Source organism: Beta vulgaris, chromosome 7 (assembly GCF_026745355.1).
Source record: "Beta vulgaris subsp. vulgaris cultivar EL10 chromosome 7, EL10.2, whole genome shotgun sequence".
NCBI lineage: Eukaryota > Viridiplantae > Streptophyta > Magnoliopsida > Caryophyllales > Amaranthaceae > Beta > Beta vulgaris.
Window position 1 is genome coordinate 48,759,709 of NC_079208.1, and position 16,960 is coordinate 48,776,668.

The 16,960-nt window shown below is 33.8% G+C and overlaps 3 non-coding genes across 3 annotated transcripts; all 3 read left to right on the top strand.

Moving 5' to 3' along the window:
- Window positions 1-9,706: 9,706 nt before the first annotated feature.
- On the top strand, window positions 9,707-9,903 carry LOC125492102 (U2 spliceosomal RNA). Its single transcript, XR_007268549.1, has one exon. It is a non-coding gene; the product is annotated as a U2 spliceosomal RNA (small nuclear RNA).
- A 627-nt stretch (window positions 9,904-10,530) lies between these two features.
- LOC125492080 (U1 spliceosomal RNA) lies at window positions 10,531-10,690 on the top strand. Its single transcript, XR_007268528.2, has one exon. It is a non-coding gene; the product is annotated as a U1 spliceosomal RNA (small nuclear RNA).
- A 1,241-nt stretch (window positions 10,691-11,931) lies between these two features.
- On the top strand, window positions 11,932-12,091 carry LOC125492068 (U1 spliceosomal RNA). The gene has a single exon (XR_007268518.2). It is a non-coding gene; the product is annotated as a U1 spliceosomal RNA (small nuclear RNA).
- Window positions 12,092-16,960: the final 4,869 nt, after the last annotated feature.

Sequence of the window (16,960 nt, forward strand, 5' to 3'; positions counted from 1 at the left end):
TCTTGGACTTGAAAGAGGACTAACATGCTTACCTTTAGCGCATGCATCACAAACATGATCTAAATGAAACTTAATTGAAGGTAAACCTAAAACTAGTTTGTTAGAACGAAGTTTGTCAAGAAAGAAAAACTAGCATGACCTAGATGCAATGCCATAAAGAAGAATCATCATCAATAACACTAAGGCATGTAAACTTGTTTTTGGGAACAAGGTTGAGATCCACAACATATGTGTTCCCTTTTCTTGTTCCTCAAAAACATTTCCTGTGCTTTTGTTGACAATTACATTTTTCACTATTAAACTTCACACAGTTCCCTTTATCACAGAATTGGGAAATACTCAACAAATTATGCTTCTAAACCATCAACTAAAAACTATCTATGGAATGTGACGATGACTTACCAACTTTGCCCATGGCAACTATACCTTTCTTGTTGTCACCAAAAGTCACACTTCCACCATTATAGGCTGAGAGTGAGAGAATCTTGATTTATCTCCAGTATGGTTAGAACAACCACTGTCTAGGTACCATGTGTTGTTCCCCCTCACTCCAACCTGCAAGAAAACTAATTGTTAGAGTTAGGAACCCAATCTTTCTTGGGTTCCTTTCCTTCAGGAACAATAGATTTCTTTTTCCAAGTTATTTACTTGTTTCCAATTCTCTTAATGCGACCAAGTCTTTAGGACAAGAGTTCCTATAATGACCAGTGTTCCCACAAAACATACAAATTTTATCACTTGGTAAATCAACTCTCCTTTTAGGTTTTTCAAATTTCTTTTTGTGATTAAAACCAAGACCTTCGGTTCTTGTTTGAGGGTTCTTAATCCAATTTGGTATAGGTAGCATTTTCTTTCATTTCTCATTGTGCAGTTCCCCTCAAGTTCTTTTTTCTTTTTCCAAAAATGAAACATGATTTTTCAATTCGTTTATTTCAGATTTGAAACTTTGCAAGGGAACTGACTTAATGTCAAAGGAACTCAATTCAGGAACAAACTCTTTTAATTGTGATAACTCAAGGCTTAACAAGTAGTTCTCATTTTTAAGATTTTCGAAATCCTCTTTTAATTTTAGATTTTTATTAAACAACTCAAAAAATCTTTTCTTAATATCAGTTCGAATACTTTTAAGCAGGAGGTATGTTCCTTCGCAACTGTTAAAGCATGTTGACATTGTTTCAGTTTAATGGACTCATCTTTGCAATCATTCACGACATCAACAATAAACTCAAATAATTTTTCTTTACTTAAGGAATTAAGACGAGTTTTGATAGTGTCTAGACTTGCCTCAAGAGATTCAATCTCTTCATCAGATTCAGAATTGTCAAGAGCCATGAGACAAAAGTTTGCAGTCTCCTCATTTGGTTGAGGATCATCTTCTTCTTCGGAGTCAGAGTCTCCCCATGCAGCAACCATAGCTTTCTTCATATCAGATCGTGTATAGGAACTTTTGTATTCCTTGTTCCTATCTTTGCTTCGTTCCCTTCCTTTGCCTTTGTCTTGTTCCCATTGGAGACATTCTTTGATGAAGTGTTCGGAACTGCCACACTTATGACAAACAAGTTTGTTAGAATATTTCTTATTCTTACCTTAGTAGTCTCCATTCTTCATGTTCCTAAACATTCTTTTGAATTTTCGGACCATGAGAGCGGATTCTTCCTCGTCAGTTTCCGAGTCATCACTTTCATCAGCTTTTAAGGCAATCGATTTTTGCTTGGACATGTCTCCATTTTCATTGTCCATTTGCAGCTCGTGAGTCATAAGGGAACCAGCAAGTTGTTCCAGATTGAACTTCGTAAAGTCCTTAGTTTCTTGTAAGGCAGTAACCTTAGCCATCCATCGATCCCTAGGAAGGCTCCTTACACTAGTAGAATAATTGCTTATTGCTGCGGTGATATTGTTGCGGTTTTACCCATACGCAACAATATATAACGTAAAAAGTAAAGGAAAAATATAAAATAATCATATTGCTGCGGTTTCGGTCGAAAACCGCAGCAATATGGTTTGGACGAAATTTTATTAAAAAATTTTGACTACTTTGACCAGCTATATTGCTTCGGTTTTTTAAAGAAACCGCAGTAATATATTAAAATATTAATATTTTAATATATTGCTGCGGTTTCTTTAAAAAACTGCAACAATATAAAAGCCCAATATTATATAATAGTATTTAAGTACAATACCACCTCTCTCACCAAACCCTAATTAAATGTAAGCCTTTCCCAGCCTCCCTCACACCTCTCTGTCTCTCATCATGCCTCTCTCTCCCTCCTTTCACTCTCAATTCTTCGCCTCTCCTCTTAATCTTCGCCTCTCCTCTCCTCTGAATTCTTCTAACGAATCAACATACCAATTCAGAACGCTATGTCAGATTGAGATTTCTCATCAACGAACCATTTTTATGATTGGGTGATTTTCTTCGTCGGCCGTTTTCTTTATATTTTTATGAGATTTCTCATCGGCCGGTATTTTTATCTTTTATGAAATTTCTCGTCGTTCGGTCTTCTTCATCCGTCGAAGTCATTCCTCTTCGTTGGCCGTTCAAATCCAAGACGAAGCCCCAACATCGCGGCAGTCGTAGGTCGACGTTTTCGGCCTCCAACGAGCAGCATATGTTTCTTTTTCGTTTTTTTTGTTTTCATAATTTTTCTTTCTTTTTTTGTTTTCAGAATTTTTGTATTTTTTTTGTTTTCATAATTTTTCGTTCTTTTTTTGTTTTTAGAATTTTTTTATTTTTTATGTTTTTGAATTTTTTATAATAATTTTGTCATTAGTTTCAAATTATGGGTTTAGAGGTAGATTTAGACAAAAGTGTGCATATATGTATTTATGAATTTCCTTGAGTCACTTATGTTGGGCTTGTGTGTCCCTGCATGTGCTGAATACTTTTGAATGTCTTCTTTTTAACCTTTTAATTGCATGTGCTCTTCTCATATTAATGGAGATATTAGACAAAAAGATTGCATGATGCACAGTCATAAGTTTCTTTATTGTCCCTGAGTTTGCTGAGAATGTTCTTGAGTAAGTCTATATTTCAACATTCAAGCTTTATGTGCTCTATTTTGGCATGATAGTTAGTTACTTTAGCAGTCATTTTTTTTTCTCCTCCAGTGTGCTTGGTGCTTTTTGACTTTAGGACAAGTAAGATATCCTGCCAGGAGATTGATCTACTTGTTTGCTAGCTTACTGGATAGATGTAGACCAACTTTATATGCTGATGCTGCGTTTTATTTTATTTCAGCCTTTTTGTTTTTCAAATTTGATGGCAAAATGCAAAAAAAAATTTTTTTTTACCTGCCCAGCGTCTATTGCTGCGGTTTTAGGAAGAAACCTAAATACATCAAATTGCTGCGGTTTTCCCTAGAAACCGCAGCAATATGTTGTAGTATTTTGATATAAAATACTAATATTGCTGCGGTTTTTCCCAGAAACCGCAGCAATATAATTAATACCTATTGCTGCCCCCTTAATTGTTGCGCGCCCAAAACCGCAGCAATAGGCCACTTTTTGACCGCAGCAATAAGCATTTATTCTACTAGTGTTAGGACCTTTCGTACCCGTTCCTCATAAGTAATCACTTTTCCAAGAGATGTTAGCTCATTAATAATATTAGTAAAGCGTGTAAACATGTCTTGGATAGATTCTTTTGATTTCATTTGAAAGAGTTCATATTGATTCATCAAAAGATCTATTTTTGATCTCTTAACTTCACTCGTACCTTCATGAGTGACTTCAAGAAGATCCCAAATTTGTTTTGCGGTTTTGCATCCCATGACACGATTGTGTTCATGAGGTCCAAGACCACAATGAAGCAGTTTTATAGCAAGAGCATTAATTTCCATTTTTCGAAATCTCTTTATCAAAATCAGATAATGATTTAGGAATTACCTCATTCTTGTCATTAGTGGTAGTGACTTCAAAATCACCTACCTCTATGACTCTCCATACCTGGTAATTGTCGGCTTTGATAAAGATCTCCATTTGTTCTTCCAGTAGGTGTAGAACTTACCATTGAACATTGGTGGCCTCTGCGTAGAGTACCCTTCTTCCAGTTTCTCTCTAGTATTCATATTTTCAAGATCTTGAACTCAACAGGGTTTCCTGATTTTAGAGTTCCCGCTCTGATACCAATTGTTGTATAATATGAGCACTATAAGAGGGGGGTGAATTATAGTGAGAGAATAAGCTATACTTTTTGCGGAATTAAAAGTAAACTTGGGAACAAACAATGGGAACACGAGAGATTTAGCGAGGAAAAACTTCCTAGGCCTAGTAGGAAGAAACAACCTCGACCACAAGGGATTTTAACACAACTTTCCACTATAATAGGCCAAAACAACTCTATTTACAACCTATTACTTTTTCTCATTCACAACTTAAGTCACTCAACTCAAGTTCCCAACGACAGTTCCCACAACTGATCGTTCCTCTCAAACTTCACTAGAAGTTCCTTTCTCTTTCTCTTCTTTGCTTCACTCAAAGCTTCTCACACTTACAAGAGTTCACTCAAACCCTTTTCTCAAAAATACACTTTGAAAGCAATGGAAGAGTAATAAACTCGATTAATGTAAGTATGAATTCTCTTAAGGAAAGGCACTGACTCTTTTAGACAACTAAGACAAATTAGCTAAGTCAGACACAAATTGTTCTAAGATTTTAGGCGCCTATTTATAGACAATTAAGACACGACAATTTTATCCACTAATTAATCCACTGTCCCATGATCTCCATGACTTTAATTAATTAGGCAATTTAAATTAAATATTTCCTTGATAAGTAATTACCCACTAACCACTACTTAATAAATAAGAGAAGCAGTAATGTATTACGTGGTTTTACAAACTTGAGGAATAATTAAACTTATTTAAATTAATTAAAACTTGGAGATAATTAAACAACCATTTAATCCACTAACTACAAAACGTGTAGCAGTAGTTTCAGGCGTGTAACCATATTTTTAGGGAGTAAATAAAATATTTACTCTGGCTAGATTTTAGGAAAATATCTTTTAAAAATAAATTGATTAAAAACGAAAATCAGTTTTATATTTCAAACGAAAATCTTTTTAAAAACCGGAAAGATATTTTATTTTGAAAAAAAAAATCTTTTAAATAAAATATAAAAGATAACGGTTAGATATTTTTCTAAATAAAATCCGAAAATCATTTTAAAAACTTTTCCTAACAAACTAAAACCAAATTCCCTAAAATAGTGGATCTTAAGTAAAACAACCCTAAAAACTCTAACTAACATATTAGGCGCACACCTAGAGTTAGGCGCACTAGTTTTGAGTTATTTAGGTGTTCCTAAACCAGTTCTAAGTCTTCTTCCCTAACCTTGTTCATAACAGTGCCAGGTCTGTTCCTGTCATGGGAACAGAACCAAGTTCCTTTTGAGAATTCACCACGAACTTAATTGAGCTTTCACTCAACCTTAACATGAAGATAATAAATACACCCTAATGTATTCTAATCTTCATTCCATGCTTGATACTTCATCACTCGAACATCTTCACTTCGATCTTTGATTAATTCTCCGTTTTAATCTTCAATCAAGTATTCTCTTTGCTCGAGAATGAATTACCTAGCAACAACATAAATAAAATACACTATGTCTTTTGTGGTTAAGTCATCTTCAAAACTCAAGGGTCAACAAACACCTATTTCTATCCTAATGTGTACTCGAGCATAAATAACAAGTAAATGGGGCCCAAATATGTAGGAGTTTATTTCTAGAAATCATATACTAATGTTTGTTGCTCACAATGGTGTCTAGGATATAATATTAGGATTTAGATGATCAATTTCATTAATTGGTTTGTTTTTACAAGAAAGAGAGAAGTGAAACCCTAAAATATTCCCTCTAGCTAACCGACGCTTATACCACCTAAAAGCAAGAGATTTCTTCTCTTCCATTCTAGTAGACATTGTTGTTCAATTGGTGCTCGTGGACTGATTAGAAGAGTAACACTTGGGGCTCTCGGATCTTCAAAGCTTGCATACAATAGGGAAATCACACTACAAAGCTAAGCTTTGATATTTAATCCTTATTGAATGATTCAATGTTTGATTATGTTTCCGATCCTATGATAGATGTTAGAAAATTATTTCCTGAAATTCCACTATTTGCATCTATATATTCCTTCATATAAAATCAAAGACAAACAAATGCCATGCTGCCACATGTGCTCTCCCCTCCCCCACACAATCAAATGAGATATTAAGCAATAAAAATGTGTGTTTTAAGACTCGAAACCTATGATCTCTCATCTGATATGCTAATGCACTAACCAACTACACTACAAAACTCATGTTGGTCTTTGTGAGGGAAAAACTCATTTAAAGACAAGATACTATTCCTATTTTTGAAGACTTCAAATGCATGTTGGTAAATAATGCAAGGCATATCGTCCGGGACAAGAAATATTTAGGGTACAAATCTCAACCTTTCATTATGTTATCAGAATATATAGTAAATTATTTTAGAAATAAGGTAATAGACTTGGGATGATTGATACCCAAACTCAAGAGAAGACCTCTTAACCACTTCAGCTCACATGTAATAGCAGCCATGGAGCGATATTCTACTTTTCTGCAGATGAATGAGAAACAACATGTTGTTTCTTGGTCTTCTAGAAAATAGGATAATTGCCCAAGAAAACGATCAACCTATGAGAGAATGACGAGTGAGTAGACAATTAATCAACCCAATCAGAATCATACCATCCCTGCAGAGCTAGCTCACTGTTTAGACGAAGTAACATACCCTCACCAGATGTGCCTTTCAAATATTGAGCCACAAGAATCGCAACATCGCAATGTTCCTGACGAGGTGGTTGCATAAACTGAGATAAAATATGCACAATATAAGCCAATTAAGTTAGGACGAGTGACAACTAAGTAAATCATACGACCAACTACTTAAGTGATGAATAATGATGATTAATGGATGAAAATGATGAATAATGGAAGATAATAAAGTATTAGTCGTCGGTTCCTATATTGTAGAGGTATTATGAAATTGACTACTTATTTTATTCTTAGTATATTTATTGTATACATAATTATTTGTTCGTCTTTTCCATATATCTATATGTCAGATCTTATTGTTTTTACCATGAACTTAATTCAACTAAAACTAATTGGGAAATCAAGGTTCGCTTTTCTAAACTATTTGACGCCAACGATCATGAAAAGGAAAAAAAGTTGGATAACTTGTTTTTTTTCATAGTATTTTCGACTATTAGTAGGTTAGTTTTATATTTAGTTAATTTTTTCATGATACCATCATTAATTTTTTTTTGGTTTTCACATCTTTCATTTTATATGTGATAGTGTTTATGTGCTATATTAATGATAAATCATTTTTATATAAAGTTTTTAGGCATATTTAAGTTGCATTTTTAGAGTATATTGATTCATATAGCAACATTTTAGTTGCCATTAGCACGGATTATCTATTAAGTTCTCTATTACGCTTCGTTTGTGATTTTCTTAATGGTTTAGATAGTTTCATAGCTATTGCCTATTTGGACGCTTCCGAAGCGATTTTGGATGAATTGGATAATTCTTGTAAAGGGAGTTGATGAATGGTGGCTTTTGATCGGTGAATTTATGTTCGTGGACTATTCTATTATTCCTTATAATCATATTATATGAAGTAGCTTCCATGAGGATCGGGGCATATCTTTCGAGAGTAAATTTGAGTTGAAAACGAAAAAATGCATTATTTTCGAAGTGATAAAAACCAATATATGTTCACTCTTTTAATCATAACTCGAATTATACAAATCTGATTGAAGTGATTCTAGTTGCATTGGAAACTAGACTTGAAGATCTTCGCAACGATAGGTCACACGCCTATAGACGATGCCTAGAACTCAAGATACAGCCTTCGAAAGTCGACCTTGCGAATCTGCCTGCGAACCAGCGCCCAACGGGTTTGCTTCTACTCTACCGCCTGCATTGCTGCCTGGCCCGCTGGCCAGCCAGCGCCCACTAGTCGGGCTTGACGCGAGACGCAAGATCGTGGTGGCTTCACTATTATCATCCCATCATCAAACTTCTTTTATTAGTTTACTTTATTATTTCTTTTTCTTGGACCCAAAAAATATTAGATTAGAGGAAAATATAAAAAGGGGAGATTTATTTTATTTCTTTCTCATGCTTTTATTTTCAAGAAAACTCTAGTATTACGATTATTTTCTTCATCTCTTTCCTTCAAACCCTATATTTTGCTTCTCTTCCATTAATTCAAGTTCTAGAGGTATTCTTCCATTGTTTTTCTTCTTTATTAATATTTGCTATTGTCTTTCTCTTGCTTTATTATTATTTCAATTATGAGTGAGTAGTCTCTTTTCTAGGGCAAAGTGAGGGAAGCCATGTTTATACCATGATTTTTTATACTTTGAAATTGATTGATTTATAGATTAGAGTTGAGAATAATTCCAATTGATAAGTTTTAAATAGTTTGATTCTTGTAATTGGCCAATATCAAGAGTTAATTAATTTGCTAATAGGAATTAGAATTGAAAGATCATATTATTAGAGGCTTCGTTGTAATTGGCGGTTCTGAATATGTTAGTGATCGTACGACATAAGTTGAATTGAAAGTGTTAATACCCTACCGAAGGATTAACCATTTCTTTAGTTACTCACCCTCTAGTTTATTTGTTATTGAATTGATTTGTATTCTTTGAATGGTATGAGCATGGTGAACTGAACGTATGCCCTAGACTTTTAATTTATCGATTAAACCAACATTTTGATATTACTTGCTTCTCGTTTAGTTATTATTCAAATCAAACATTCGTTTTTCCGAGATAGTTTATTATAATTAAGCGAAAATCGATAAAAATCTTCTCCCTGTGGGATCAACCCGTATTTGCTAAGTATCTGCTAACAACAGACACCGTGCACTTGCGGTATTACTTTTAAAATCATCAAGTTTTTGGTGCCGTTGCCGGAAGACCCTGACAATCATCTACAACGGTTTCAACAACTTTGTCGTACCGTTAAGCACCAAAGGGTCACTTCTGATCAGTTGAGGGTATATGGTGAATTGTTAAAAGTTGGAGGGTATATAATGAAAAAACAAAATTACTTAGGGGTACACGGTGAATGAAAATTAAGACTTTCGCTAAAGATTTTCGACTTTAAGGAATCCTTGCAATTCCCACAGTTAAAAATTGTTGATGTTATGGTGACCTCAACTAAAACAGTTGAGCAGCAACTTGCTAAAATGAAGGTTGGAATTTCTGAGACACATGAAACGACAACTGAAATGAAGTTACAGAAGCCCACGAGCTTGCACTGGAAGGGCGGAAGCCCCCATAAGGCCATAATGCTATATTTTGTCGTTTCTTTGTTTCTCTATAGTCAAAATATTTGTTTTTTACCAGAAAAAAAAAGTAAACATTGAGTTAATTATATCAATATGTAAATGGAATTAATAGAAAAAGAATGAGGTAAAGGACCTAGTTATTACCACCTATTTAGTCAATTTGCTCGATTATTGAGTTAGTTACTTCTAATATTTAATTTAAATATGCACGTGTAAATTAAATTGTAGTAGCTTTTCAAATGACAAACTTCCGAAGAGCATGTTCAATGTTCATTGCAAGCAGTAGAAACAAGACCCACATTGGACAAACTATGAGAGAACATTTTGCAGACTTGTATATAACCGTGCTTCAACAGAATAAGAACTCATACCTTTCTCGGCCTTTTGGCTAAGATCAAGTGTAGTATCTGTTCTTATCAGTTTAATATCTGATACGTGGGCCATTGGCTCGCAACGATATTAAATTTATTTTTTATGGGGGAAGATCCATTACAGTAGCTTGCTACTGGGTTCTTCGAGCGTCGCTTGAGTGTTGCACATTTGCACGGGCCTGGCGCACCCCTCTAAATAAGTGTAATTAATTGTTTTTTTATCATATTTACAAGCTTTTATTGCTAAATTTAATTCTTTCCTCAATATTTTCGAGTGTTAATTCTTAGTCCTTTTAATATTTTCCTTGATGCAATGACACCTAGTAAATTAATAGACTATGTTTGTTTTTGTAGTTTTCTCTTTTGTTTGAATAGTTTGTTTTAATTCTCTGTTATTAGGACATTCCCCCTCTCATGCACCAAAAATGAAAAATTAAAGAAAAAAAGAAAATAGACTATGATTATACAGAAAATTGCTACCGAAAAATGTAAAACAAATTACAAAAACCATGGGACAATTTTTTTTTTGAAAGATAAAACATAAGATGAACTTTTAACTATTCAATCTGGGTAGAAACTATGTAATTCACACAATTTATTATTTTTTTCTCGTAAAACACTATATAGGAAAATCATTTATAAGAATTCAGATAAAACAAATAAAGGACAATGATGATTTGAGAGTATGAGACTTATCTTGATGATGGCCTAAAAGAGTGAAGCATATAGACTATAAACTTTAAGAGTCCCACATCAACATTCGATGGCAGAGTAACATAGGAAGAAGGCAATAAAATAAGTTATAGAGCTATTTTACAACATACTTACCTGGACGGGGTCTATGGGCTATCAAGAAGGTCCATTGCCTAGGGTGTTGGCCTACATTGCACTTAGGAGGAGCAACACTCTAAGATCTCCCCAAGTGGGAGAGTCTACGTCATAATTTATTTCTGAGGGGGCCTGCGTTCGCGCGGCCCCTATCCAATTCAATTTTAACTTCATAACTTGTTTTTATGTCATCCAGACTTTAAGAAATGTCACATTGGCTCGTTGTTATATGAGTAATTATATTTAATCACAAGTGCTTAATGGAGAGAAATGATCTTTCCAACTTGTATTATTCAAAATATCTAATATATATGGTTAACCAAAATCAAATCGAACTTTGTGGGAGTTGATATATAGTAGCTTTAAGGTGGGAGGATTATCCTATTCATAGGGGATGATTAATTGATGCAAAATTACTTTATTATAAGATTAGAACGCAACTAATTATGATTTTTATGTTTGAACTTGGGTGTTTCAGCTGAAGTGTCTAGACATACATATTGGTTTTTGCATTTGACATTTTGATTTTTATGAATAGAGTTGATTTACGACTAATAGAAGTTTGCAAACAAGCATAAATACGATAATAGAGTATGATTTATAATTGGTTTGGGAATATATGGTCTCACTCAAGTTGACCTGTCATATGATTATGATCATCTAACCATTTTTTGCCCTTTTCTTCTATTTACTTATCTATGAAAATAGTCTTCTTCCTGACAATTGCTAGGAATCAACATGACTAATATAGTTTAGCAGAATTATAGGTTATGAAAAAGATGATTAAAGAAAGCTAAAGATGATGATTATGAATGATAGGATTAAATTAAAACAAACTAAGATAATTATCAAGCTTTCGAGATGATTGATTCCCTCTCAATTTGAGTTCATGTAAGAATGCTTTCTCTCAAATTTTCCGTAGTATGTATTTTAGTAATAAAATAATTATATCTTTTAGTAATAAAATAATTATGTCTTTTATTCCAAAATAGTCTGTATCATGTCTTGCATGAATCTTAAATACACAAATTCAAACATAAGTAATTTTTTTTTTCTAATACATATAGAATTGAAAGCATGTTTTTTTTTCTGCAACGATGAATGTCAATAAATAGAAATGCCTAGTAAACTAAAAGACTATGTTATTGTAGTTTTCTCTTTTGATTGAATAGTTTGTTTAATTTCTCTGTTCTTAGGACATTGCTACTCTCATGCACAAAAAATGTAAGATTATAGAAGGACAATGATTATATGAGACTTATCTTGATGATGGCTTGAAGGAGTGAAGGGTATAAAGTATAAACTATAAACTTTAGGAGTCTCACATCAACATTTGATGGCAGATTAACAGAGGAAGAAGACAATAAAATAAGCAATAGAGCTATTTTACAACATACTTACCTGGACGGGGTTTATGGGCGATCAAGAAGGCCCATTGCCTAGGGTATTGGCCTCCATTGCACTTAGGAGGAGCAACACCCTAAGATCTCCCCAAGCGGGAGAGTCTACGTCATAATTTATTTCTAAGGGGGCCTGCGTTCGCGCTGCCCCTATTTATTTCAATCTTAACTTCATAACTTGTTTTTATGTGTTCCAGACTTTAAGAAATGTCACATTGGCTCGTTGTTATATGAGTAATTATATTTAATCACAAGTGCGAAATTGAGAGAAATGATCTTACCAAACTTGTATTATTCAAAATACCTAATATGGTCAAACAAAATCAAATCTAATTTTGTGGGAGGTGATAGTAGCTTTAAGGGAGGTGGATTCTCCTATTCGTAGGGGATGATCAGTTGATGTAAAATTACTTTATTATAAGACTAAAACGTAATTAATTGTGGTTTTTATGTTTGAACTTGTGTGTTTTAGCTGATGTATTAAGATTTACATATTAGTTTTTGTATTTGACATTTTGATCTTTATGAATAGAGCTGAGTTACGACTAATAGAAGTTGACAAACAAGCATAAATACGATAATAGAGTATGATTTATAATTGGTTTGGGATTATATGGTCTTACTCAAGTTGACCTGTCATATGAACATAATCATCTAACCATTTTGTGCCTTTTTCTTCTACTTCCTCCGTTCTGTTTTAAATGAAACATTGGATGAAATGACACTATTCACTAATCAATTTTAACTCCAATTTATCGCTATTATATAAAGAAAAACATAGTCAAGTGGGATCTTGTTAGATTCGTCTCGATGTATACTATCAAATTATAACTTTTTTATATTTTTTACGTTCACACAACTAAAGATATTAATGACTAAAGAAGCGCGTTGGGTTGCGTGAAAAAGCAAAGGTTTCATTTAAAACGGAACGGGGAAGTATTTACTTTCTATGAAAAGTATTTTCTCCTTATCAATTGATAGGAATCAGCATGACTGACATAGTTTAGCAGAATTATAGGCGATGAAAAAAATGATTAATGAAAGATAATGATGATAAATGGAAGCTAAAGATGATGATTAATGAAAGCTAAAGACGATGATTATGAATGATCCGATGAAATTAAAACAAACAAAGATAGTTATCAAGCATTCAAGATCCTTGATTCCCTCTCAATTATGACTATTCACTCTCTCCCAAGCGTAAACACTCCATTACATTCAACTGATCTTTTCCTCCTTTAATTTTATAATATATTAATGTAACTAATTCTACTTGCGCTCCAAGTACCCCCTATTGGCTATTAGCTTCTAAAAAATTTTAATAACAATATAACCATTATTCCCTGAACTACATATCCCCACTAATTTTGATTCCTTGCACTAATATAGGTTTCACTATGAAATTTTATGTTTACTTGCATTTCCAGATATTTGCCTTGTAGACGGGTGTTTGCATAACTTGTTGACTTGGGACTGAATTGATTATAAATTATTATCGTGGATGCAAATTTCTATTTTTGAAAGATAAATATAAAAAGTTTTCTAGTGTCTTCTTAATTTATCAAAATAGGATCATTTGAAGGAGGTAGGAAGCAGAATTTTGAAAAATAAATATAAAAGCTTCTGTGGACTTCATGCAGAATGGAGATGCAAGGGTGACTGATTATAAAAAACATATATGTGTAGAAATTCAAGTGATGAATAATGATGATTAATGGATGAATATGATGAATAATGGAAAATAATAAAGTATTAGTCGTCGGTTCTCATATTACAGAGGTATTAATTATGAAATTGACTAATTATTTTATTCTTAATATATTAATTTTATACATAATTATTTGTTCGTCTTTTCCATAGATCTATATGTCAGATCTTATTATATTCTCTATGAACTTAATTCTACTAAAACTAATGTTGTTCTGAACTATTTGAGGCCACGGATCATAAAAAGGAAAAAAGTTTGATAACTTATTATTTTCTCTTAAATAGTATCTTCGACTATTAGTAGGTTAGTTTTATATTTAACGGTTTTTTCACAAAATACCGCCGACAAATCAACAAATTCACAATATACCCTCAATGTTCCAGAAATGCACCATATACCCCTAAGTTTTAGAAAATGTTCACCAAATACCCTTTTTTCTAATTGCCGTTAAGTCACCGTTAGATTTATTTACGACTATGCCATTATTAACCCTGAACCCTAATTCTAATCTAACCCTGAACCCTAATTCTAATCTAACCCTGAACCCTTACCCCAAATCCTAACCCTAACCCAGCCCAACACCCCTCCACCCAGTCCCAAACCCGAACCCCCACCCCCAACCCCACCCCTTCCCCCTCCACCGCCGCATCCCCCTCCCTTCCACTGCCGGCCTCCCCCCTCCCCGGCAACATCCCTCCCTTTCCCCCTCCCCCTCCCCCTCTTCGTTCACCATCACATCAACTGCTCGCGCAAGGTGGTCAAATATTCGTGCAAGGTGGGGGATTTTCGCGGGGGTGGATTAGATTTTTGCGCAGGGGACGGGAGAGTCGACGGAGAACGAAGAGGGGGTGCGTGATTCCGGCGGAGAACGAAGAGGGGTGGGGGAGTCCGGCGAAGAACAAAGAGGGGATAGGGGATTCCGGCGGAGAACGAAGAGGGGGTGGAGGATTCCGGCGAAGAACGAAGAGGGGATGGGGGATTCTAGCGAAGAACGAAGAAGGGGTGGGGGAGGCTGATGGTGAACGAAGAGGGGGGTAGGGACGGTGAATGAACTGGCGGTGGGTGGGGTGGAGGGGGAGGGGTAGGGCTGGGTGGGGTGGAGGGGTGGTAGGCTGGGTGGGTTAGGGTTTGGGGTAAAGGTAAGGGTAGGTTTTAGATTAGGGTAAGGGAAAGGGTTAGATTAGGGTTAGAATTAGAGATTAGGGGTTAATGATGGCAATATTGTAAATAATAATGCTAACGGTGAGATAACGGCAGTTAAGAAAAAGGGTATTTGGTGAACGTTTTCTAAAACTTAGGGGTACATGGTGCATTTCTAGAACATTGAGGGTATATTGTGAATTTGTTGATTTGTGGGGGTATTTGGTGAAATAACCGTATATTTAATTAACTTTTTCATGATGCCATCAATATGATCTTTTTTTTTGGTTTTCACATCATCCATTCTATATGTGTTAGTGTTTATGTGCTATATTAGACGGGAAAATCTCAGTGATAACCTTCAATTTTGGCTTTTTATTATTAGTAGCCAAAAAAAGTTTGCTTATCAGAAATAGCCTTGAGGTTTTGGTTATACTTGAAAATAAGGTATTAATAACCATTTTTTTTCATAAACAATTGTTAAGAAGGTTGTTTTCATCGTAGCTAAGGTCTCTCATATCTAAAATAATATAAATTGTCTTTGACAAGCTTTTTTTTGTTTCATATCTTTTGTAAAATCGAGTGAAATAAGTTTTTAATAAGACGGGAAGGCAAAATAGATTTTATAAAGGAAACTCATATCATTCTAGCTTATGTAACCATACTTAGCTCAAAGATAACCCTTTCAACAATAGTTTTTAACGAAAAATCGTTGTTAATGCGACATTTTCAAGTATAGGCAAAACCTCAAGGCTATTTCTGATAATCAAACTTTTTTTTGATTGCCAATGTTGAAAGCTTCCATTGAGAATGTCCCTTTTAAAAGTTGAAGTTGTGGATGGTACTCATGTTTTTCTCTATTATTTCTATCATGCATCTATTAAATTATTACCCTCTACTTACGTCAAGTATCATTCGGGTGTCTTCATGTTAGAACTGTGTTAGTTATAATAAGTTACAACAATCACTAGGATACTTTAATAATTGACTTAGCTAATCAATTGAATATTAAAAAATATAAAATTTATATATTGCAATAACAAATCTAGAAATTAGAGCATAGTGACAAATACTTTCTTCGTTCTTTTTCTATGCACCAGTGGGTTTGGACATGATTTTAAAGGAAATGAAAAAATGGGTAGTTTAGCATTGAAGTACCCCTTTAATTAACTAGAGTAGGGGATAAGTAAATCCTTAATAAAGTAAACGCAACTTTATATGACAATTTGAGTAATTAATGATGGTTTTATTAACACAACCTTCTATACACACAATGCGTGCATCGATTGCAGAGTTTGTAATTAATTTAAAAACTCTACTGCTGCAGTTTTTTGTAGGAACCACATCAATAGGTTCAAATATTATAAAAAAATATCTTAATCTATTGCTGCGGTTCTTTGAAGAAATCGCAACAATAGATTTTATCGGACCTGGTCAACACAGTTTGAAATGTTACCGTTGAGGTCTATTGCTGCAGTTTTCACCCAAAACAACAATATATTGATTTTCAATATTTTATTTTATTTTGATGCGGTTTATTGTTGCGTATGGGTAAAATCGCCGCAATTAACATTTATTCTACTAGTAAATATAATTAAAATAATTTAGAACATGTTCAGAACATGTTTGCAAAAATTTAGAGCACACTTGAAAAATTTCAGAACATAACTATACTTCCCATTATTAATTAAAAAACCTCTAAAATCAGCATGCAATAACCAGGCTTCTTTGCATCTAAAGAGAAAAGGGCCACCAGAATTGGAATCACATAAGGAAATTAATAAGGAGCAATTATTAGAGTAGGAGCTAGAAATAATAACAAAAAAATAAAACTGGGTATATGTCTGGGTTGAAGTTTTGCAATTGAATTGGAACAGAAGAATTAATATATATATATAATTAAATATTAATGATATAGGATGAAAACAAACATTTTAAATGGTTAATTAAGGAAATTGCCAAAGGAAATATTAAGCCGTTATTAATCTGCTAAAACAAAAAAAAAAAATCTAACTAAATCATTAAACTAAGTAAAGTGGCAAGTAAAGGCCATTCTTCCATAAGTAGTGGTAACTCTAGGATTTTGAGTGAGTGGTATCGAAATATTATAAAAAATTAAACTGTGAAACTTGAAAATTAATTATTGAAATCCAAATACAGCCTAATATTAATTT